Genomic DNA, 24609 nt, shown 5'->3' on the forward strand with positions numbered 1-24609 from the left:
AAGAAATGTTTACATTTTCTTACATATTTTATCTCTTTGACATTTACTGATTGGGTAACCTTGGGCAAGCTGAAATTATTCATAACCTAGTTATTTTTCTGTGTCGAAATACATGTACTTAAATTTTAAGCTTGTTCATTCATTTAACTATATAGAACACCTAATGTGTACCATGGAAATGAAATATAATGGTATATGCAAACTACCAATTTTTTTTTTTTAAATAATTATTTTTTATTGAAGGGTAGTTGACACACAGTATTACATTACATGAGTTTCAAGTGTACAACACAGTGGTAGAACATTTATATACATAATTCTAGGTTCCAGCTATCACCCTACCAGGCTGTTACAATATCTTGACTATATTCCTTATGCTATACATTACATCCCGGTTTTTATTTTACCATTGGAAGTCTGTCCTTTTTTTTTTTTTTTTTTGTGAGGGCATCTCTCATATTTATTGATCAAATGGTTGTTAACGACAATAAAATTCTGTATAGGGGAGTCAATGCTCAATGCACAATCATTAATCCACGCTAAGCCTAATTTTTGTGAGTCTCCAATCTTCTGAGGCATAACAAACAAGTTCTTACATGTAGAACAAATTCTTACATAATGAATAAGTTACATAGTGAACAGTACAAGGGCAGTCATCACAGAAACTTTCGGTTTTGCTCATGCATTATGAACTCTAAACAGTCAGTTCAAATATGAATACTCATTTGGTTTTTATACTTGATTTATATGTGGATACCACATTTCTCTCTTTATTATTATTATTTTTAATAAAATGCTGAAGTAGTAGGTAGATACAAGATAAAGTTAGAAAACAGTTCAGTGTTGTAAGAGAGCACATGTAGATGATCAGGTGTGTGCCTGTAGACTATGTGTTAATCCAAGCTAGACCGGGGCAATAAAACATCCATGTATGCAGAAGATTTCTCTCAGAACGGGGGGGTGAGGTTCTAAGCCTCACCTCTGTTGATCCCCAATTTCTCACCTGATGGCCCCCCTGCGACTGTGCCTGTCTTAGGTTGTTCCTCCCTTGAGGAATCTTACCCGTCTCTGGCTAACCAGTCATCTTCCGGGGCCATACAGGGAAATGTGAAGTTGGTAAGTGAGAGAGAAGCCTTATTGTTTGAAAAAGTTAGCTTTTTACTTCTTTGCATATTTATGCCCTGTGGCTTCTATGCCCAGCATTTGTCTTGAGGTATCTTTACCACTTGGAAGAATCATGATACTCGGTAAATTTGATATGAGGCACGAATTCTATTTAAGGGTTGTAATTAGGAAGGAAGAAGAAAAGCTATAGAAGTAGCAGGCGGAAGAAAACATGGGAAGATTGATTATTTCTTTGATATATCTTCTTGTAGAGTAACTTCAGCATGTATAGGTTTTAAGCTACTACTTAAATTGCGCACACACATTAACATAATAGGAGTATAGTTACATAACCAAAGCATATCTGTAATTACCAGCCATCTCCAGTGAAACCAAGAAAACCATTAAGGCACCTTAGGCATTTGTGAAAACTTATCTATGATATGGTGGATATTGTCCAACTGAACTTGAACAGTCTGAGAGAAATGAGACAAATTAAAACAACCCATTCCTGGGGACTGTTCACATGCCATATGTTCTTTTAACAGTAAATAGTCTGTAGTTGTAAGAGTTTGGAGCGCTACAATTTGCACTTCTCCAAATTCTTGGTTGAGTTCCAACAGTATAGATCCAGTCAAATTTGTTGTTTTATTGTATGCACAGGCCAGCTTAGATATCTCCTTCCTCATTCCCATGGCAAGTCCAGGAACTGGTGGGATGAGTGCATCTACAGCTGTAGCAGTGCGTGGATCTTTGTTGGGGTTTTTTGATGATCATCTTCTGGCATGAGTCTTCCAGAGAGTGCAGATGTTGGAAGTTCTTTTTCATATCGTATCTTAGTTCATTTTCGGGGTAGCCCAATTAGGCTTTGATCCTCTGTATAAACACAAACAGACCCTTTGCCTACACTTTTATATGCCCTTTATACCCTTGTGTAGAACTCGTTGGAGGTTACCACACAGGAACTGCCCTTTTTTTTTTTTTTTTTCTATCACTAATCTACACTTACATGACGAATATTATGTTTACTAGGCTCTCCCCTATAAACCCCTTTACAGTCACTGTCCATCAGCATAGCAAAATGTTGTAGAATCACTACTTGCCTTCTCTGTGTTGTACAGCCCTCCCTTTTCTCCTACCCCCCCATGCATGCTGATCTTAATACCCCCCTACTTCTCCCCCCCTTATCCCTCCCTACCCACCCATCCTCCCCAGTCCCTTTCCCTTTGGTACCTGTTAGTCCATTCTTGAGTTCTGTGATTCTGCTGCTGTTTTGTTCCTTCAGTTTTTCCTTTGTTCTTATATTCCACAGATAAGTGAAATCATTTGGTGTTTCTCTTTCTCCGCTTGGCTTGTTTCACTGAGCATAATACCCTCCAGCTCCATCCATGTTGCTGCAAATGATTGGATTTGCCCTTTTCTTATGGCTGAGTAGTATTCCATTCTGTATATGTACCACATCTTCTTTATCCATTCATCTATTGATGGACATTTAGGTTGCTTCCAATTCTTGGCTATTGTAAATAGTGCTGCAATAAACATAGGGGTGCATCTGTCTTTCTCAAACTTGATTGCTGCGTTCTTAGGGTAAATTCCTAGGAGTGCAATTCCTGGGTCAAATGGTAAGTCTGTTTTGAGCATTTTGATGTACCTCCATACTGCTTTCCACAATGGTTGAACTAACTTACATTCCCACCAGCAGTGTAGGAGGGTTCCCCTTTCTCCACAGCCTCGCCAACATTTGTTGTTGTTTGTCTTTTGGATGGCAGCCATCCTTACTGGTGTGAGGTGATACCTCATTGTAGTTTTAATTTGCATTTCTCTGATAATTAGCGATGTGGAGCATCTTTTCATGTGTCTGTTGGCCATCTGTATTTCTTTTTTGGAGAACTGTCTGTTCAGTTCCTCTGCCCATTTTTTAATTGGGTTATTTGTTTTTTGTTTGTTGAGGCATGAGAGCTCCTTATATATTCTGGACGTCAAGCCTTTATCGGATGTGTCATTTTCAGATATATTCTCCCATACTGTAGGGATCCTTCTTGTTCTATTGATGGTGTCTTTTGCTGTACAGAAGCTTTTCAGCTTAATATAGTCCCACTTACTCATTTTTGCTGTTGTTTTCCTTGCCCGGGGAGATATGTTCAAGAAGAGGTCACTCATGTTTATGTCTAAGAGGTTTGTGCCTATGTTTTCTTCCAAGAGTTTAATGGTTTCATGGCTTACATTCAGGTCTTTGATCCATTTTGAGTTTACTTTTGTATATGGGGTTAGACAATGGTCCAGTTTCATTCTCCTACATGTAGCTGTCCAGTTTTGCCAGCACCACCTGTTGAAGAGACTGTCATTTTGCCATTGTATGTCCATAGCTCCTTTATCAAATATTAATTGACCATATATGTCTGGGTTAATGTCTGGATTCTCTAGTCTGTTCCATTGGTCTGTGGCTCTGCTCTTGTGCCAGTACCAAATTGTCTTGATTACTATGGCTTTATAGTAGAGCTTGAAGTTGGGGAGTGAGATCCCCCCTACTTTATTCTTCTTTCTCAGGATTGCTTTGGCTATTCGGGGTCTTTGGTGTTTCCATATGAATTTTTGAATTATTTGTTCCAGTTCATTGAAGAATGTTGCTGGTAGTTTCATAGGGATTGCATCAAATCTGTATATTGCTTTGGGCAGGATGGCCATTTTGACGATATTAATTCTTCCTAGCCACGAGCATGGGATGAGTTTCCATCTGTTAGTGTCCCCTTTAATTTCTCTTAAGAGTGACTTGTAGTTTTCAGAGTATAAGTCTTTCACTTCTTTGGTTAGGTTTATTCCTAGGTATTTTATTTTTTTTGATGCAATTGTGAATGGAGTTGTTTTCCTGATTTCTCTTTCTGTTAGTTCATTGTTAGTATATAGGAAAGCCACAGATTTCTGTGTGTTGATTTTGTATCCTGCAACTTTGCTGTATTCCGATATCAGTTCTAGTAGTTTTGGGGTGGAGTCTTTAGGGTTTTTTATGTACAGTATCATGTCATCTGCAAATAGTGACAGTTTAACTTCTTCTTTACCAATCTGGATTCCTTGTATTTCTTTATTTTGTCTGATTGCCGTAGCTAGGACCTCCAGTACTATGTTAAATAACAGTGGAGAGAGTGGGCATCCCTGTCTAGTTCCCGATCTCAGCGGAAATGCTTTCAGCTTCTCACTGTTCAATATAATGTTGGCTGTGGGTTTATCATAGATGGCCTTTATTATGTTGAGGTACTTGCCCTCTATTCCCATTTTGCTGAGAGTTTTTAACATGAATGGATGTTGAACTTTGTCAAATGCTTTTTCAGCATCTATGGAGATGATCATGTGGTTTTTGTCTTTCTTTTTGTTGATGTGGTGGATGATGTTGATGGACTTTCGAATGTTGTACCATCCTTGCATCCCTGGGATGAATCCCACTTGGTCATGGTGTATGATCCTTTTGATGTATTTTTGAATTCGGTTTGCTAATATTTTGTTGAGTATTTTTGCATCTACGTTCATCAGGGATATTGGTCTGTAGTTTTCTTTTTTGGTGGGGTCTTTGCCTGGTTTTGGTATTAGGGTGATGTTAGCTTCATAGAATGAGTTTGGGAGTATCCCCTCCTCCTCTATTTTTTGGAAAACTTTAAGGAGAATGGGTATTATGTCTTCCCTGTATGTCTGATAAAATTCCGAGGTAAATCCATCTGGCCCGGGGGTTTTGTTCTTTGGTAGTTTTTTGATTACCTCTTCAATTTCGTTGCTGGTAATTGGTCTGTTTAGATTTTCTGTTTCTTCCTGGGTCAATCTTGGAAGGTTATATTTTTCTAGGAAGTTGTCCATTTCTCCTAGGTTTCCCAGCTTGTTAGCATATAGGTTTTCATAGTATTCTCCAATAATTCTTTGCATTTCCGTGGGGTCCGTCGTGATTTTTCCTTTCTCGTTTGTGATAATGTTGATTTGTGTCGACTCTCTTTTCTTCTTAATAAGTCTGGCTAGAGGCTTATCTATTTTGTTTATTTTCTCGAAGAACCAGCTCTTGGTTTCATTGATTTTTGCTATTGTTTTATTCTTCTCAATTTTATTTATTTCTTCTCTGATCTTTATTATGTCCCTCCTTCTGCTGACCTTAGGCCTCATGTGTTCTTCTTTTTCCAATTTCGATAATTGTGACATTAGACCATTCATTTGGGATTGCTCTTCCTTTTTTAAATATGCTTGGATTGCTATATACTTTCCTCTTAAGACTGCTTTTGCTGTGTCCCACAGAAGTTGGGGCTTAGTGTTGTTGTTGTCATTTGTTTCCATATATTGCTGGATCTCCATTTTGATTTGGTCATTGATCCATTGATTATTTAGGAGCGTGTTGTTAAGCCTCCATGTGTTTGTGAGCCTCTTTGCTTTCTTTGTACAGTTTATTTCTAGTTTTATGCCTTTGTGGTCTGAAAAGTTGGTTGGTAGGATTTCAATCTTTTGGAATTTTCTGAGGCTCTTTTTGTGGCCTAGTATGTGGTCTATTCTGGAGAATGTTCCATGTGCACTTGAGAAGAATGTATATCCCGCTGCTTTTGGATGTAGAGTTCTATAGATGTCTATTAGGTCCATCTGTTCTAGTGTGTTGCTCAGTGCTTCCGTGTCCTTACTTATTTTCTGCCCAGTGGATCTATCCTTTGGGGTGAGTGGTGTGTTGAAGTCTCCTAGAATGAATGCATTGCAGTCTATATCCCCCTTTAGTTCTGTTAGTATTTGTTTCACATATGCTGGTGCTCCTGTGTTGGGTGCATATATATTTAGAATGGTTATATCCTCTTGTTGGACTGAGCCCTTTATCATTATGTAGTGTCCTTCTTTATCTCTTGTTACTTTCTTTGTTTTGAAGTCTATTTTGTCTGATATTAGTACTGCAACCCCTGCTTTCTTCTCACTGTTGTTTGCTTGAAATATGTTTTTCCATCCCTTGACTTTTAGTCTGTACATGTCTTTGGGTTTGAGGTGAGTTTCTTGTAAGCAGCATATAGATGGGTCTTGCTTTTTTATCCATTCTTTTACTCTGTGTCTTTTGATTGGTGCATTCAACCCATTAACATTTAGGGTGACTATTGAAAGATATGTACTTATTGCCATTGCAGGCTTTAAATTCGTGGTTACCAAAGGTTCAAGGTTAGCCTCTTTAGTATCTTACTGCCTAACTTAGCTCGCTTATTGAGCTGTTATATACACTGTCTGGAGATTCTTTTCTTCTCTCCCTTCTTGTTCCTCCTCCTCGATTCTTCATATGTTGGGTGTTTTGTGCTGTGCTCCTTCTAGGAGTGCTCCCATCTAGAGCAGTCCCTGTATGATGTTCTGTAGAGGTGGTTTGTGGAAAGCAAATTCCCTCAGCTTTTGTTTGTCTGGGAATTGTTTAATCCCACCGTCATATTTGAATGATAGTCGTGCTGGATACAGTATCCTTGGTTCAAGGCCCTTCTGTTTCATTGTATTAAATATATCATGCCATTCTCTTCTGGCCTGTAGGGTTTCTGTTGAGAAATCTGACGTTAGCCTGATGGGTTTCCCTTTATAGGTGACCTTTTTCTCTCTAGCTGCCTTTAACACTCTTTCCTTGTCCTTGATCTTTGCCATTTTAATTATTATGTGTCTTGGTGTTGCCCTTCTTGGATCCTTTCTGTTGGGGGTTCTGTGTATTTCCGTGGTCTGTTTGATTACTTCCTCCCCCAGTGTGGGGAAGTTTTCAGCAATTATTTCTTCTAAGATACTTTCCATCTCTTTTCCTCTCTCTTCTTCTTCTGGGACCCCTATAATACGGATATTGTTCCTTTTGGATTGGTCACACTGTTCTCTTAATATTGTTTCATTCCTGGAGATCCTTTTGTCTCTCTCTATGTCAGCTTCTATGCGTTCCTGTTCTCTGATTTCATTTCCATCAATGGCCTCTTGCATTCTGTCCATTCTGCTTATAAACCCTTCCAGAGTTTGTTTCATTTCTGCGATCTCCTTTCTGGCATCTGTGATCTCCTTCCGGACTTCATCCCATTTCTCTTGCGTATTTCTCTGCATCTCTGTCAGCATGTTTATGATTCTTATTTTGAATTCTTTTTCAGGGAGACTGGTTAGGTCTGTCTCCTTCTCTGATGTTGTCTCTGTGATCTTTGTCTGCCTGTAGCTTTGCCTTTTCATGGTGATAGGAATAGTCTGCAGAACTGGGACGAGTAACGGCTGGAAGGACTTCCTTTCTTGTTGGTTTGTGGCCCTCCTCTGCTGGGAGAACAGCGACCTCTACTGTCTTGTGCTGGGCAGCTGCGCGCAGACAGGGTTTCTGCTTCCTGCCCGGCTGCTATGGAGTTAATCTGCGCTGTTGCTGTGGGCGTGGCCTGGCTCGGGCAGCTACTCCAAAATGGTGGAGTCGCGTTGGAGCAGGAGCTGCTGGGAGGCTATTTATCTCCGTAAGGGGCCTGCCTGCTCCCTGCAGCCCAGGGGTTAGGGTGCCCAGAGATCCCGGATTCCCTACCTCTGGATTAAGTGACCCGCCTTGCCCCTTTAAGACTTCCAAAAAGCACCCGCCAAAACAAAACAACGACCACAAAAAAAAACAAGAAAAAAAATTTTTTTAATTAAAAAAAAAAAAATTTTTTAATTAAAAAAAAAAGGTGGTCGTTCGTTTTTCTTTATTCTCCGGTGCCAGCCTCAGGCCTCTGCTCACTGGTCTTTCTGCCCTGTTTCCCTAGTATTGGGTTCCCTGTCCCTTTAAGACTTCCAAAAAGCGCTCGCCAAAACAAAGCAGCAAAAAAGCAAAAAAAAAAAAAAAATGGTCGCGCGCTTTTCTTATGTCCTCTGTATCCCAGCCTCCAGTGCCTGCTCACTATTCTTGCTGCCCTGTTTTCCCAGTATCGAGGGCCCTGCACTCTGGCCCGGATGGCTGGGGCTGGGTGTTCGGCAGCCCTGGGTCCGTCTCCCTCCCGCTCTGCCTGCTCTTCTCCTGCCGGGAGCTGGGGGGAGGGGCGCTCGGCTCCTGCGGGGCCGGGGCATGTATCTTACCCCCTTCGCGAGGCGCTGGGTTCTCTCAGGTGTGGATGTGGTCTGGATATTGTCCTGTGTCCTCTGATCTTTATTTTAGGAAGGGTTGTCTTTGTTATATTTTCATAGATATATGTTGTTTTGGGAGGAGATTTCCGCTGCTCTACTCACGCCGCCATCTTCCGCCCCTCTACCAATTTTTTTTTTAATGGTTTTGCAAACTACCAATATGCAAACTACTAGTTTCATTCTTTTGCATGTGGCTAGTTCATCTGATTCTTTAGAAGTCTTCTGATTATTCTTGGCTTAATTTTGAGAGAGAGAGAGAGATTGTGAAAGAGTCAGGGGAGGTGATAGCAGTGGTCTGCCATTATGATTAACTTTATACTTTGAGGTTAGAGAACACTTTTATAAAGTTATTATGTTTTCATTTTCCATATATTACTATGAAGGACCTGTATTTAATAGCATATTCTTACCTTAAGTATATTGTGATAATTTTTGAGCATCTTATATTATAAAGACAGCATGTAGTCACTGCATATGATTTGAAAGATTCAAAAAGTATACAGAAAATATAAAATTCTCTTGTAATTTACCTACTCAATGTATTTGTTCACAATTATGCATAAATTAATTTTGTTATGTATATGTGTTTTTTATTTTTAAAATGAACATATACTAAAATTTCTTTTTCATAGTTGGTGTATCATTATATGAATTTTAAACATAGATATAGGTACTTGTAAGCACTACCACAAACAGGATTCATAACTGCTCTATCTCCCTAAACTCTTCATGCTCTCCTTTTGTAGTCACATTCTCCATGCCTTCCTGACCACTGTAACCAACTAGTGTTGTGTTTTCTGTCACTATAGTTTTGTCTTTTCAAAAATATTACAAATGGACTTACACTGTATTAGGTAATGTAACTGGCTTCTGAGACTGGCTTCTTAAAATCAGTATTTTATCACTTCAAGCGAAATTGTGATTCCACCATGTAGGTTTTTTTCCCCTCCTTTATGTTGCAGTTGTCATATTACTTAAACATACCAAAGCTCTATCATATGATGATATAATTTTTACATTCAATTGTCAAACATGTAAAAGAACTCAAGGGTAGAAGAATGGTCTTTTTATATTTGTAAATAGTTACATTTAGTCAGATCATTACCAATTCTGTTGCTCTTTCTTCACTCTTGGTATTCAGAACTTTGATATCATTTCAATTTTATATGAAGAACCTTCTTTAGCATTTCTTTTAGGGCAGGTCTGCTGACAGTGACTGCTTCAGTTTTCCTCATTAGAGAATATCTTTATTTTAACTGTTATTCTTAAAAGGTATTTTCATTTTATGTAGATTCATGGGTTGACATTTCTTTTTTTTTTCAGCACCTGAAAAATGTTTTTCCACTTTCTTTTGGCATCTAAGATTTCTGATGAGAAATTTGCAATGATAAGTAATATGTTATTTTTCTGTGGCTCTTTTAAAGATTTTTTTCTTTGTCTTTAGTTTTCAGCAGTTTGCTTATGCCTGTCTTGTTGTGCATATCTTTAGAGTCATCCTTTTTGAGGTTTGCATACCTTGAATCTGTGCTCTATTATGTCTTTTTTTTCAATTTTTCAAATTTGGGAAGTTTTTACCCATTATTTCTTCAAGTATTTTTTTCTGCACTAAATTTTGTCTCTTTTGGGGACTCTTCATTACACGAATGTTTACCTTTTGATACCGACCTACAGGTTTCTGAGGCTCTGTTCCTATTTTTCCTTCTCAGTCTTTTTTTTGTTTTACTCAATATATCAATATGTTTGCACCAGATTTACTGTTTTAACAGTGAGACCAGATTTCACCATTTCATCTTGTTTTCCTCTTCATCTCTGTTTTGCTGTTGAGCCCATATATAAGGGCTTGTTTTAGTTTTATTAATTTTTTATTGTGTAAAATATACGTAAGTATAAATTTTACCATTTTAACCATTTTTAAGTGTACAGTTCATTTGTATAACTTTCACGCTGTGTAACCACTGTTCATCTTCAGAATTGTTCCATTATCCCAGACTGAACATCTGTACCCTTAAAGAGTCATTATGCTTTACCCTTTTCCCCTAGAAAGTAACCTTATTTGTTGCAGTGTTAAACCATTTATGTATTCTCTCAGTGTGTCCCATTATAGTAGTATATTCAGATTTACCTTGTCCTTCTTTTTGTAAAATAAATAAAACATTTGCCATTTTAATCATTTTTAAACTTGTAACTCAAGTCATTAAGTATATTTAAATTGTGTGAACGTCATCACCATCCATCTCTAGAATTTTCTGCTATTCTACATAGAATTTCATCGTTTAATGTGTATTAATAAATCATTTAATGATTTCTCTGAAGAGGGATTTTTTTGTTAAATTTTCATTGTTGAAAATAATGTGGCAGCAAATGTCTGTCCAGTGTTCTAAAGGTAAGCTTTTATGTTGTTCCCGAGGACAGTTCTAGAGGTTAGAAGATTTGTAAAGGATTTGTGTGTTGGCTAAGATAAAAAATCTTACTATATTAACAGTTGTTGCCATTACTTAAAAAAAAAGTTTTATTAAAAATGTATGTTATATTCTAAATGTATATATAATATAATTTATCAGGGTATAACAATTACTTTCTGCTCATCAAATTGATACATAATCATTTACATTTTTTTCATATTACAGACCTGTTTATCATTGAGATTACGTATATATCAATTCTTACGCGCACACACACACACACACACACACAAATAATTTACATATATAATTGATACATTATTGTTTTAAAGGAGTATGTTTCAGGTCTATGTGGGTCCTTCCAGAAAATGAGCAGCTAACCTTTAATTATTCTAAAAAAGCATTTGTAGATATTTCATCAGTTAAGAGCTTTAGAGACTTGTGTTTCAGTACATCTAGCTTCAATAACTAGGAAAGCAATTTACTAGATTACTTTCCCATGTGTAACATGCTCAAAACTGACTTAGGAGATTATGTCTTTTCCTCACTTTTAGAAAGAGAAAATATATGCATTAGTAAATGTTACTGAAAAAGACAAATAAGTCTAGTTTTGTGTAAGATGAATGATCCAGAAATGCTAAATTTTCATACTTGTTAAATATCTTTTTATTGGTTTCCTTTCTGCGATTTGCTGGTCTGTCATCTGGAATTAATGTGATTTGACACTATACATTAGGTTTTAGAACTAAAAACTATGAAAGTCTAACAATTTTTGGTGACAATTTAAGCTTGATCCTCCTGGTCTCTATATTTCTTGTTTAAGTTATTAAGTTTATATGAAAGTATAATTACATACAATGTTATAACTCTACTGTGGCTTTGGAAAAAGCACATAACTTAGATTTTGCTAATGTCTTTCATGATAGAAAAACCTTTTTCAAAGGTTTCTTATATGGTGGCAGACATTTGCAGGCTGAGTAATCTTTGTTTGCCTGCTGTCCATTTGATTTATATTATAGAATTATGAATTCATAAAATCCACCTTATTTGCTTCTAGTTAGAACTTTGGTTTTTATTCTACATAGCATTTAAAAAAAGACTACTAATAAAGTATGCTGACAGCCATGAAATATGAATTAGAATTGTCAAGTATATACCTACAGTAAGTTGATAGATAGCCAGTCTTGTTTTGATGGAGTAATAAAGCCTATTTAATTTCTTGTTCATGCCATCGTAGTTTGAGTGGAAAAAATTATTTTGTTTAATTAAATTTTCACAAAATTTGAAATGAATAAAAATGTGTAAGAAAAATGGATTTTATTCATTTTAAAGAAAGAGTTGTTAATGTCTTTTAATTAACAAAGTCATTTAATTAGGGAAAAAGTACCTTTGGAGAGAGAATGAGATCTACTTTTATTGTCCTTATCAAGTTTTCCATCACCATTCCACTAAACTGAGTTCGTAATTCATGAGTTGTGCCTAGCTTGATGTGAATTATGAGCATCAAATTTGAAAGTTTGGAAATAACTTTTAAGGTTTTGTAGACCAACTTTGTTGATTAAAATAGGTAAAGAGTTTGAGGCCGAAAGGAATTAAGTTTCTTGCTTAAGGTCTGTTAGTGAATTAATAGCAGATCAGTGGCTGGAATGTAACAGTACTGATTTTAACAGTCTTCCTTGAAATCTATTATATATCTTTGAGAGCATATACTTTCCAGAGCTAACTACTTAATTTTATTCTTTGTAAAGTCAGTCCTCATATTTCAAGCTCCTAATATGCTTGAGTTTCAGTTGCCAAAGTTTTGTTTAATGACACCAGTCTCCTAACGACACAGTTCATTTGTCATTTACCATAGTGTGTTAACTGTGATTAATTGTTTAGTGTATAAACTTCAGTGCTAGCTCATCAGTTCACAGATCAGTACATAATTAACAGATGGCCATTATGCTCAGTGACCAGTCATGTTACTTATATCAAGTCTGTTGGAGATTGGTCACTGTGTGTCTGCTACTCTGTTCTTACAAAGACAGCAAAGTGTGTAGTTGTGTTATTTCCTTGTCTCCAAATGGGAAATCCATGTGACATTTTACAAAACTGAATAATCAAAAGAGGGGGTTGACCAACAAAGACGGAAGTGCAGCAGAGCACTGAAAAGTGATAACACTACATCTGAAAAACTGGATGTCATAGAAGATTTGAAAATAGTGACAGGTAAGTGAAGATAGGACAAGAGCTGGGCTAGCATGAAGGTACAGTATGAATTGTATTGAAAAAGTTGGATGAATGTAAAAAAACAAGCTAAAATTGAATTAACATAATTCAATATAATTGTAATAGGAACAGATCTCAATCAGCTTGGCTAGCATTCATAGGAAGACATTGAAGTTAGTTGTTGCATTGAAAGAAAACTGATTACCAAGAGACCAAAGAACTTTTTATTGTCATTAATGGCTGGTTTCGTTTCAAGATCAGCGTGAATTAAGCTGCTAGAGCAGATAGGGATGCTATTGTGAATTTTACACCCAGACTCCAGATTAATTGAGCAAGTAATTACAATTATCAACTATTTAATGTGGTATAGGGCTGTTTTGGAAGGCAATTCCATCAATAATTTATGTGATGATAGGGTCGTGAAGTGGTCGTAAAGAGACCGTATAGATATGAAGCCTGAGGAACTTGTAGTAAGTTTTATTTATCAACATAAATGAGGAAAGTGGTTGTGACAAAAAGGATGAATATGTCTCAGAAGAAATGACTCTGGCAAAAATTTCATGTTAAAGGAACTCTTGGAAATATTTGACAAGATTGAAAGGGCTAAGGGTAAAATGTTGAAAGCTGAACTAAACTTGTAAAGGATTATGACAGTTTGCCAAGTTATAGAAAAGACACTCTGTGTCAAAAGTTGTAACAGGAAGAGAAGGTGGCAAGCACTGTTTACTCTTGGTAAGTTTTTTATATAAGGTAAAACAAACTTTGATTCTCAATGTTTCCTGTGTTTTAAATTATGAAATGGTAAATAATAGTTGCATAGTATTTTTCATTTCCCTATGCATTTATAACTAATAATAAAAGTTTTAAATGTCTTTATATGTTTTGACAAAAATTTTAAAGATAGCAGAACAACTAATTTTTTCCCTTTGATTATTAAGATTGCTTTGCTCCATTTCAGCTTGCAGTGTTTTTTTTTATGGCCCTGTACTACAGTGCAAAGTGAGTACTGTCTGTATAAAAAACAAGTCTTCCCTATTATAAATTTGTTTCATTTTCTGACTTGATAAAATGATAATAAAGATCATCAGTATGAATAAGTTTGAAAATACAAGTAAGGGATATTTGAATTGGAGTAGCAATAGGGAAAACTAGCATTACCATTGTGGGGGTGAGGGAAGAGGACTGGACAGTTCGGGGGGTTGCAGGCATAAAAACTACATGGAGCTTCTGTTTAATCTTTGAGAGTCTTGCAAATTTTAAAGAACACTCTAGAATGTCCAAGTTTTATTATAAACAAATTTTGAACTACTTATTAACTAGTAAAAGTAATTATTTTGTTCAGCAAACATTTATTGAGCTTTTGTTATATATTAGGCATTGTAGATGCTAGGCTTTACAGTAAGTAGTATGGAACAGACAGTCTGTCTAGACTAGGATGTACTTTAACCTGCCCCCTCTCTGAGAAATGTGGTATCTCTTATCCTTTATAGAGGCTTGATTTCATTTAGATTCTATTGAAACTAACTGGATTATTTAAAATTTCACATGTATAAACTCTAAAGGCTTTTGTAAAAACAGTTCTTATTTTTGTTGATTTCTTTTTTAGATGTTCTCCAAAATTGGGTTAAAATTCCAGGCTTGCATAACCCAGCATATTGATTTGTCAGCGTATTGATCTACAAAAAGAATGGGATATTTCATGATATAGTTTAGAAATGTATATGGATACTGGATTTCTTACACCTCCAACTTTGGAGTAAATTTTTTATAATTGCTGTCATAGTCACATCTGCTGTGGTAGTGCTAGGAAACAGTGTTGTGAATTCTATCTTACTCAAAAATTTGGGTGTATGTGGGTTGTGTGAGATTGTAGCACCATTAAGAGTCATAACTTTAGCTCTGTAATCAAAGCTGAGTAGGTGTTTACTATTGAAGTAAGACTAGAAAAGCTGAAGCACTGTGCACAGCAGTCCAGAGGTATGAAAAACCACCTGCAAGGCTGGGTGAGCTATGGGTCATTCATAATAGCTGGAGCATTTGCTTTGGGGAAGGGGATGTAATCGGAGCATGAAAGCAGGAAAAGATGAAGCAGTAATAGAAGGTAGGGTCAGAAATTTGGGGATCCTTTCTCAGAACTGTGTATACATATGTATACCCTTAACCTCTTTAGTACCTCCATTTCTTCATCTATAAGATGGGGATGTTAACAGTACTAAATTGATGAGATTTTGGGGGACCTTAAATTGAATTAACTTATGTAAAGTGCTTGGAAAAAGTGCTAGACACAAGATGAGGTTCCTGCTAAGTGTTAACCAGTAATTATAATGGTTTAGGAATCACTGCCTCAGATCACCTAAAAGAATTGCATAATCAGGCAGTTGACAGAAACAAGATTCACAGATGGTAATAACTATATGGAAAGATTCTTACTCAAAATTTTAAAAATGAAAATAAATGTGAAATAAACAAAATGCAAATTTAAGCAATGAGATAACATTTTTTGCCTACCAAATTGAGGAAGATGAAAAAAACTTAATGCCAAGTGGTGAAGTTCTTGAGAACCAGGATCTCATCTATTGCTGACTATATATACATGTTGGTAGAATGCTTTTGGTGGGCAGTTTGGTACCTATCAAAATTTATAAGCCTGTTCCCTTTTAATCTCCTGTTTACTCTTCTAGGAATTGAGTTCATACATATATGCCTGTAAGTGTATGTGTGATATATATTGGGAATATATATATATATATATATATATCACATATATATCTATATATATCACACACATACACATACCCATTCACAAGGCAACTTAAATGTACATGGGTAACAACTATAAAATATTTGGGGAAAAAACTCTGAGAAACATAAATGTCTATCAATATAATACAGTAAAAAACTATGCAGTTACTAAAAAGTGAATTAGATCTAGTAATGAGAAATTTTCTGTATATTCTTAGGCTTGAAAAAATAGAATTTCTATGTATCTATTTGTAGCTTTGCTAGTCTCAGAGAAAGTGGTGTCTCATTTTGATTTTGACTTCAGGTGAATATGAATATGTAGAGCTATTAATATAGTCTTGATCACTTTCTATTGGAAGCCTACTCTTTAATGGATCCTACGCCTGATTTATAAGTAGGACGTTAACCATTATGATACTATTAATAGAAACATTTCCCCCAGATTGTCTTTAAGTTTTCCCAAATAATTTTCATTTTTAATATGGTCAAGTTTACTAAACATTCTCAAGAGGATTTGTTTCTCTCCCTGCTTAAAAGACTTTCTTGTCTTCTATTGTTTTTAATTTTCAATTGTTTTTAATCTCTCTGGGATTTATCTTGGTGTACAATGTGAGGTGGTGATCCAAACATTCCACCTTAAATGGTTCTGGACATATTCTATTTTTGTTTATTTATTTTCCATTGTGGTATCATTAATCTGCAATTACATGAGGAACATTATGTTTACTAGACTCCCCCGATCACCAAGTTCCCCTCACATACCCCATTGCAGTCATTGTCCATCAGTGTAGTAAGATGTCGTAGAATCACTACTTTGTCTTCTCTGTGTTGTACATCTCTCCCCGTGACTCCCCCACATTGTATATGCTAATCATAATGCCCCCCACTTTTACCCCCCCCCGCCGCCCCCCGTTATCCCTCCCTTTGCACCCGTCCTCCCCAGTCCTTTTCCCTTTGGTAACTCTTAGTCTGTTCTTGGGTTCTGTGAGTCTTCTGGTGTTTTGCTTCTTCATTTTTTTTTCATTTTTTTCTTTGTTCTTATACTCCACAGATGAGTGAAATCATTTGATACTTGTCTCTCTCTGCCTGGCTTATTTCACTGAGCAAAATACCCTTTAGCTCCATCCATGCTGTTGCAAATGGTAGGATTTGTTTTCTTCTTATGGCTGAGTAATATTCCATTGTGTATATATACCACATCTTCTTTATCCATTCATCTACTGATGGACACTTAGGTTGCTTCCATTTCTTGGCTATTGTGAATAGTGCTATGATAAACATAGGAGTGCATTTGTCTTTTTCAAACTGGGCTGCTGCATTCTTAGGATAAATTCCTAGGAGTGGAATTCCTGGGTCAAATGGTATTTCTATTTTGAGTTTTTTGAGGAACCTCCATACTGCTTTCCACAATGGTTGAACTAGTTTAGATTCCCAGCAGCAGTGTAGGAGGGTTCCCTTTCTCCACAACCTCGCCAACATTTGTTGTTTGTCTTTTGGATGGTAGAGATCCTTACTGGTATGAGGTGATATCTCATTGTGGTTTTAATTTGCATTTCTCTGATGACTAGTGATGTGGAGCATCTTTTCATGTGTCTGTTGGTCATCTGAATTTCTTCTTTGGAGAAATGTCCAGCTTCTTTGACCATTTTATTTTTTATTTTGTTATTGTGGTATCATTAATCTGCAATTACATGAGGAACATTATGTTTACTAGACTCCCCCCATCACCAAGTCCCCCTAACAAACCCCATGACAGTCACTGTGCATCAGCGTAGTAAGATGCTGTGGAATCACTACTTGTTTTCTGTGTTGCACAACCCTCCCTGTGCTGCCTTCCCATTATACATACTAATTGTAATGCCCCCTTTCTATTCCCCCTCCCTTATCCCTCCCTTCCCACCCATCCTCCCCAATCCCTTTCCCTTTGGTAACTGTTCGTCCATTCTTGGGTTCTGTGTTTCTGCTGCTGTTTTGTTCCTTCATTTTTTCTTTGTTCTTATACTCCATGTATGAGTCAAATCATTTGGTACGAGTCTTTCTCTGCCTGGCTTATTTCACTGAGCATAATACCCTCTAGTTCCATCCATGTTGTTGCAAATGGTAGGATTTGTTTTCTTCTTATGGCTGACTAATATTTCATTGTGTATATGTACCACATCTTCTTTATCCATTCATCTACTGATGGACACGTAGGTTGCTTCCATTTCTTGGCTATTGTAAATAGTGCTGTAATAAACATAGGGGTGCATCTGTCTTTTTCAAACTGGGCTGCTGTATTCTTTTTTTTTGTAATAATTATTTTTTATTGAAGGGTAGTTGACGCACAGTATTACATTACATTAGTTTCAAGTGTACAACACAGTGATAAAACATTTATATACATAATTCTAGGTTCCAGCTATCACCCTACCAAGCTGTTACAATATCTTGACTATATTCCTTATGCTATACATTACATCCCGGTTACTTATTTATTTTACCATTGGAAGTCTGTCCTTTTTTTTTTTTTTCTTGGTGAGGGCATCTCTCATATTTCTTAATCAAATGGTTGTTAACGACAATAAAATTCTATATAGGGGAGTCAATGCTCAATGTACAATCATTAATCCACCCCGAGCCTAATTTTCGTCAGTCTCCAATCTTCTGAGGCATAACAAACAAGTTCTTACTTGTAGAACAAATTCTTACATAATGAATAAGTTACATAGTGAACAGTACAAGGGGAGTCATCACAGAAACTTTCGGTTTTGCTCATGCATTATGAACTCTAAACAGTCAGTTCAAATATGAATACTCATTTGGTTTTTATACTTGATTTATATGTGGATACCACATTTCTCTCTTTATTAATATTATTTTTAATAAAATGATGAAGTGGTAGGTAGATACAAGATAAAGGTAGAAAACATAGTTTAGTGTTGTAAGAGAGCAAATGTAGATGATCAGGTGTGTGCCTGTAGACTATGTGTTAATCCAAGCTAGACAAGGGCAATAAAACACCCACGTATGAAGATTTCTCTCAGAACAGGGGGGGTGAGGTTCTAAGCCTCACCTCTGTTGATCCCCAATTTCTCACCTGATGGCCCCCCTGCGACTGTGCCTGTCTTAGGTTGTTCCTCCCTTGAGGAATCTTACCCGTCTCTGGCTAACCAGTCATCTTCCGGGGCCATACAGGGAAATGTGAAGTTGGTAAGTGAGAGGGAAGCCTTATTGTTTGAAAAGGTTAGCTTTTTACTTCTTTGCATATTTATGCCCTGTGGCTTCTATGCCCAGCATTTGTCTTGAGGTATCTTTACCACTTGGAAGAATCATGATACTCGGTAAATTTGATATGAGGCACGAATTCTATTTAAGGGTTGTAATTAGGAAGGAAGAAGAAAAGCTATAGAAGTAGCAGGCGGAAGAAAACATGGGAAGATTGATTATTTCTTTGACATATCTTCTCGTAGAGTACTTCAGCATGTATAGGTTTTAAGCTACTACTTAAATTGCGCACACACATTAACATAATAGGAGTATAGTTACATAACCAAAGCATATCTGTAATTACCAGCCATCTCCAGTGAAACCAAGAAAACCAGTTAGGCACCTTAGGCATTTGTGAAAACTTATCTATGATATGGTGGATATTGTCCAACTGAACTTGAACAGTCTGAGAGAAATCAGACAAATTAAAACAACCCATTCCTGGGGCATGTTCACATCCCTTATGTTCTTTTAACAGTAAATAGTCTGTAGTTGTAAGATTTTGGAGCGCTACAATTTGCACTTCTCCTAATTCTTGGTTGAGTTCCAACAGTATAGATCCAGTCAAATTTGTTGTTTTACTGTATGCACAGGCCAGCTTAGATATCTCCTTCATTCCCATGGCAAGTCCAGGAGCTGGTGGGATGAGTGCATCTACAGCTGTAGCAGTGCGTGGATCTTTGTTGGGGTTTTTTGATGATCATCTTCTGGCATGAGTCTTCCAGAGAGTGCTGATGTTGGAAGTTCTCTTTCATACTGTATCTTAGTTCATTTTCGGGGTAGCCCACTTAGGCTTTGATCTTCTATATAAACGCAAAGAGACCCTTTGCCTACACTTTTATATGCCCTTTATACCCTTGTGTAGAACTCATTGGAGGTTACCACACAGGAACTGCCCTTTTTTTTTTTGTTTTGTTTTGTTTTGTTTTTGGTATCACTAATATACACTTACATGACGAATATTATGTTTACTAGGCTCTCCCCTATATCAGGTCTCCCCTATAAACCCCTTTACAGTCACTGTCCATCAGCATAGCAAAATGTTGTAGAATCACTACTTGCCTTCTCTGTGTTGTACAGCCCTCCCTTTTCTCCTACCTCCCCATGCATGTTAATCTTAATACCCCCCTACTTCTCACCCCCCCCTTATCCCTCCCTACCCACCCATCCTTCCCAGTCCCTTTCCCTTTGGTACCTGTTAGTCCATTCTTGAGTTCTGTGATTCTGCTGCTGTTTTGTTCCTTCAGTTTTTCCTTTGTTCTTATATTCCACAGATAAGTGAAATCATTTGGTGTTTCTCTTTCTCCGCTTGGCTTGTTTTACTGAGCATAATACCCTCCAGCTCCATCCATGTTGCTGCAAATGATTGGATTTGCCCTTTTCTTATGGCTGAGTAGTATTCCATTGTGTATATGTACCACATCTTCTTTATCCATTCATCTATCGATGGACATTTAGGTTGCTTCCAATTCTTGGCTATTGTAAATAGTGCTGCAATAAACATAGGGGTGCATCTGTCTTTCTCAAACTTGATTGCTGCGTTCTTAGGGTAAATTCCTAGGAGTGCAATTCCTGGGTCAAATGGTAAGTCTGTTTTGAGCATTTTGATGTACCTCCATACTGCTTTCCACAATGGTTGAACTAACTTACATTCCCACCAGCAGTGTAGGAGGGTTCCCCTTTCTCCACAGCCTCGCCAACATTTGTTGTTGTTTGTCTTTTGGATGGCAGCCATCCTTACTGGTGTGAGGTGATACCTCATTGTAGTTTTAATTTGCATTTCTCTGATAATTAGCGATGTGGAGCATCTTTTCATGTGTCTGTTGGCCATCTGTATTTCTTTTTTGGAGAACTGTCTGTTCAGTTCCTCTGCCCATTTTTTAATTGGGTTATTTGTTTTTTGTTTGTTGAGGCGTGTGAGCTCTTTATATATTCTGGATGTTAAGCCTTTATCGGATGTGTCATTTTCAAATATATTCTCCCATACTGTAGGGATCCTTTTTGTTCTATTGATGGTGTCTTTTGCTGTACAGAAGCTTTTCAGCTTAATATAGTCCCACTTACTCATTTTTGCTGTTGTTTTCCTTGCCCGGGGAGATATGTTCAAGAAGAGGTCACTCATGTTTATGTCTAAGAGGTTTTTGTCTATGTTTTCTTCCAAGAGTTTAATGGTTTCATGGCTTACATTCAGGTCTTTGATCCATTTTGAGTTTACTTTTGTATATGGGGTTAGACAATGGTCCAGTTTCATTCTCCTACATGTAGCTGTCCAGTTTTGCCAGCACCACCTGTTGAAGAGACTGTCATTTTGCCATTGTATGTCCATGGCTCCTTTATCAAATATAAATTGACCATATATGTCTGGGTTAATGTCTGGATTCTCTAGTCTGTTCCATTGGTCTGTGGCTCTGCTCTTGTGCCAGTACCAAATTGTCTTGATTACTATGGCTTTATAGTAGAGCTTGAAGTTGGGGAGTGAGATTCCCCCCTACTTTATTCTTCTTTCTCAGGATTGCTTTGGCTATTCGGGGTCTTTGGTGTTTCCATATGAATTTTTGAATTATTTGTTCCAGTTTATTGAAGAATGTTGCTGGTAGTTTCATAGGGATTGCATCAAATCTGTATATTGATTTGGGCAGGATGGCCATTTTGACGATATTAATTCTTCCTAGCCATGAGCATGGGATGAGTTTCCATCTGTTAGTGTCCCCTTTAATTTCTCTTAAGAGTGACCTGTAGTTTTCAGAGTATAAGTCTTTCACTTCTTTGGTTAGGTTTATTCCTAGGTATTTTATTTTTTTGGATGCAATTGTGAATGGAGTTGTTTTCCTGATTTCTCTTTCTGTTGGTTCATTGTTAGTGTATAGGAAAGCCACAGATTTCTGTGTGTTGATTTTGTATCCTGCAACTTTGCTGTATTCCGATATCAGTTCTAGTAGTTTTGGGGTGGAGTCTTTAGGGTTTTTAATGTACAGTATCATGTCATCTGCAAATAGTGACAGTTTAACTTCTTCTTTACCAATCTGGATTCTTTGTATTTCTTTGTTTTGTCTGATTGCTGTGGCTAGGACCTCCAGTACTATGTTAAATAACAGTGGAGAGAGTGGGCATCCCTGTCTAGTCCCCGATCTCAGCATTTGTCCCCGATCTCAGCGGAAATGCTTTCAGCTTCTCGCTGTTCAATATAATGTTGACTGTGGGTTTGTCATAGATGGCCTTTATTATGTTGAGGTACTTGCCCTCTATTCCCATTTTGCTGAGAGTTTTTAACATGAATGGATGTTGAACTTTGTCAAATGCTTTTTCAGCATCTATGGAGATGATCATGTGGTTTTTGTCTTTCTTTTTGTTGATGTGGTGGATGATGTTGATGGACTTTCGAATGTTGTACCATCCTTGCATCCCTGGAATGAATCCCACTTGGTCATGGTGTATGATCCTTTTGATGTATTTTTTAATTCGGTTTGCTAATATTTTGTTGAGTATTTTTGCATCTACGTTCATCAGGGATATTGGTCTGTAGTTTTCTTTTTTGGTGGGGTCTTTGCCTGGTTTTGGTATTAGAGTGATGTTAGCTTCATAGAATGAGTTTGGGAGTATCCCCTCCTCTATTTTTTGGAAAACTTTAAGGAGAATGGGTATTATGTCTTCCCTGTATGTCTGATAAAATCCCGAGGTAAATCCATCTGGCCCAGGGGTTTTGTTCTTTGGTAGTTTTTTGATTACCGCTTCAATTTCATTGCTGGTAATTGGTCTGTTTAGATTTTCTGTTTCTTCCTGGGTCAATCTTGGAAGTTTGTATTTTTCTAGGAAGTTGTCCATTTCTCCTAGGTTTCCCAGCTTGTTAGCATATAGTTTTTCATAGTATTTTCCAATAATTCTTTGCATTTACGTGGGGTCCGTCGTGATTTTTCCTTTCTCGTTTCTGATACTATTGATTTGTGTTGACTCTCTTTTCTTCTTAATAAGTCTGGCTAGAGGCTTATCTATTTTGTTTATTTTCTCGAAGAACCAGCTCTTGGTTTCATTGATTTTTGCTATTGTTTTATTCTTCTCAATTTTATTTATTTCTTCTCTGATCTTTATTATGTCCCTCCTTCTGCTGACCTTAGGCCTCATGTGTTCTTCTTTTTCCAATTTCGATAATTGTGACATTAGACCATTAATTTGGGATTGCTCTTCCTTTTTTAAATATGCTTGGATTGCTATATACTTTCCTCTTAAGACTGCTTTTGCTGCGTCCCACAGAAGTTGGGGCTTAGTGTTGTTGTTGTCATTTGTTTCCATATATTCCTGGATCTCCATTTTGATTTGGTCATTGATCCGTTGATTATTTAGGAGCGTGTTGTTAAGCCTCCATGTGTTTGTGAGCCTCTTTGCTTTCTTTGTACAGTTTATTTCTAGTTTTATGCCTTTGTGGTCTGAAAAGTTGGTTGGTAGGATTTCAATCTTTTGGAATTTTCTGAGGCTCTTTTTGTGGCCTAGTATGTGGTCTATTCTGGAGAATGTTCCATGTGCACTTGAGAAGAATATATATCCCGCTGCTTTTGGATGTAGAGTTCTATAGATGTCTATTAGGTCCATCTGTTCTAGTGTGTTGCTCAGTGCTTCCGTGTCCTTACTTATTTTCTGCCCAGTGGATCTATCCTTTGGAGTGAGTGGTGTGTTGAAGTCTCCTAGAATGAATGCATTGCAGTCTATATCCCCCTTTAGTTCTGTTAGTATTTGTTTCATATATGCTGGTGCTCCTGTGTTGGGTGCATATATATTTAGAATGGTTATATCCTCTTGTTTGACTGAGCCCTTTATCATTATATAGTGTCCTTCTTTATCTCTTGTTACTTTCTTTGTTTTGAAGTCTATTTTGTCTGATATTAGTACTGCAACCCCTGTTTTCTTCTCACTGTTGTTTGCTTGAAATATGTTTTTCCATCCCTTGACTTTTAGTCTGTACATGTCTTTGGGTTTGAGGTGAGTTTCTTGTAAGCAGCATATAGATGGGTCTTGCTTTTTTATCCATTCTGTTACTCTGTGTCTTTTGATTGGTGCATTCAGTCCATTTACATTTAGGGTGACTTTTGAAAGATACGTACTTACTGCCATTGCAGGCTTTAAATTAGTGGTTACCAAAGATTCAAGGTTAGCCTCTTTAGTATCTTACTGCCTAACTTAGCTCGCTTATTGAGCTGTTATATACACTGTCTGGAGATTCTTTTCTTCTCTCCCTTCTTGTTCCTCCTCCTGGATTCTTCATATGTTGGATGTTTTGTCCTGTGCTCTTTCTAGGAGTGCTCCCATCTAGAGCAATCCCTGTAAGATGTTCTGTAGAGGTGGTTTGTGGAAAGCAAATTCCCTCAGCTTTTGTTTGTCTGGGAATTGTTTAATCCCACCGTCATATTTGAATGATAGTCGTGCTGGATACAGTATCCTTGGTTCAAGGCCCTTCTGTTTCATTGTATTAAATATATCATGCCATTCTCTTCTGGCCTGTAGGGTTTCTGTTGAGAAATCTGACGTTAGCCTGATGGGTTTCCCTTTATAGGTGACCTTTTTCTCTCTAGCTGCCTTTAACACTCTTTCCTTGTCCTTGATCTTTGCCATTTTAATTATTATGTGTCTTGGTGTTGTCCTTCTTGGATCCTTTCTGTTGGGGGTTCTGTGTATTTCCGTGGTCTGTTCGATTACTTCCTCCCCCAGTGTGGGGAAGTTTTCAGCAATTATTTCTTCTAAAATACTTTCCATCTCTTTTCCTCTCTCTTCTTCTTCTGGGACCCCTATAATACGGATATTGTTCCTTTTTGATTGGTCACACAGTTCTCTT

General features: G+C 37.1%; 1 protein-coding gene across 8 annotated transcripts in view; it reads left to right on the plus strand.

Annotated features, from left to right (window-relative positions):
* The window catches only part of ZMYM4 (zinc finger MYM-type containing 4), a 190647-nt gene that overhangs the window by 55577 nt on the left and 110461 nt on the right, over positions 1-24609 (plus strand). The gene's annotated exons all lie outside the window — the stretch shown is intronic.

This window comes from Manis pentadactyla, chromosome 4 (genome assembly GCF_030020395.1).
Source record: "Manis pentadactyla isolate mManPen7 chromosome 4, mManPen7.hap1, whole genome shotgun sequence".
NCBI lineage: Eukaryota > Metazoa > Chordata > Mammalia > Pholidota > Manidae > Manis > Manis pentadactyla.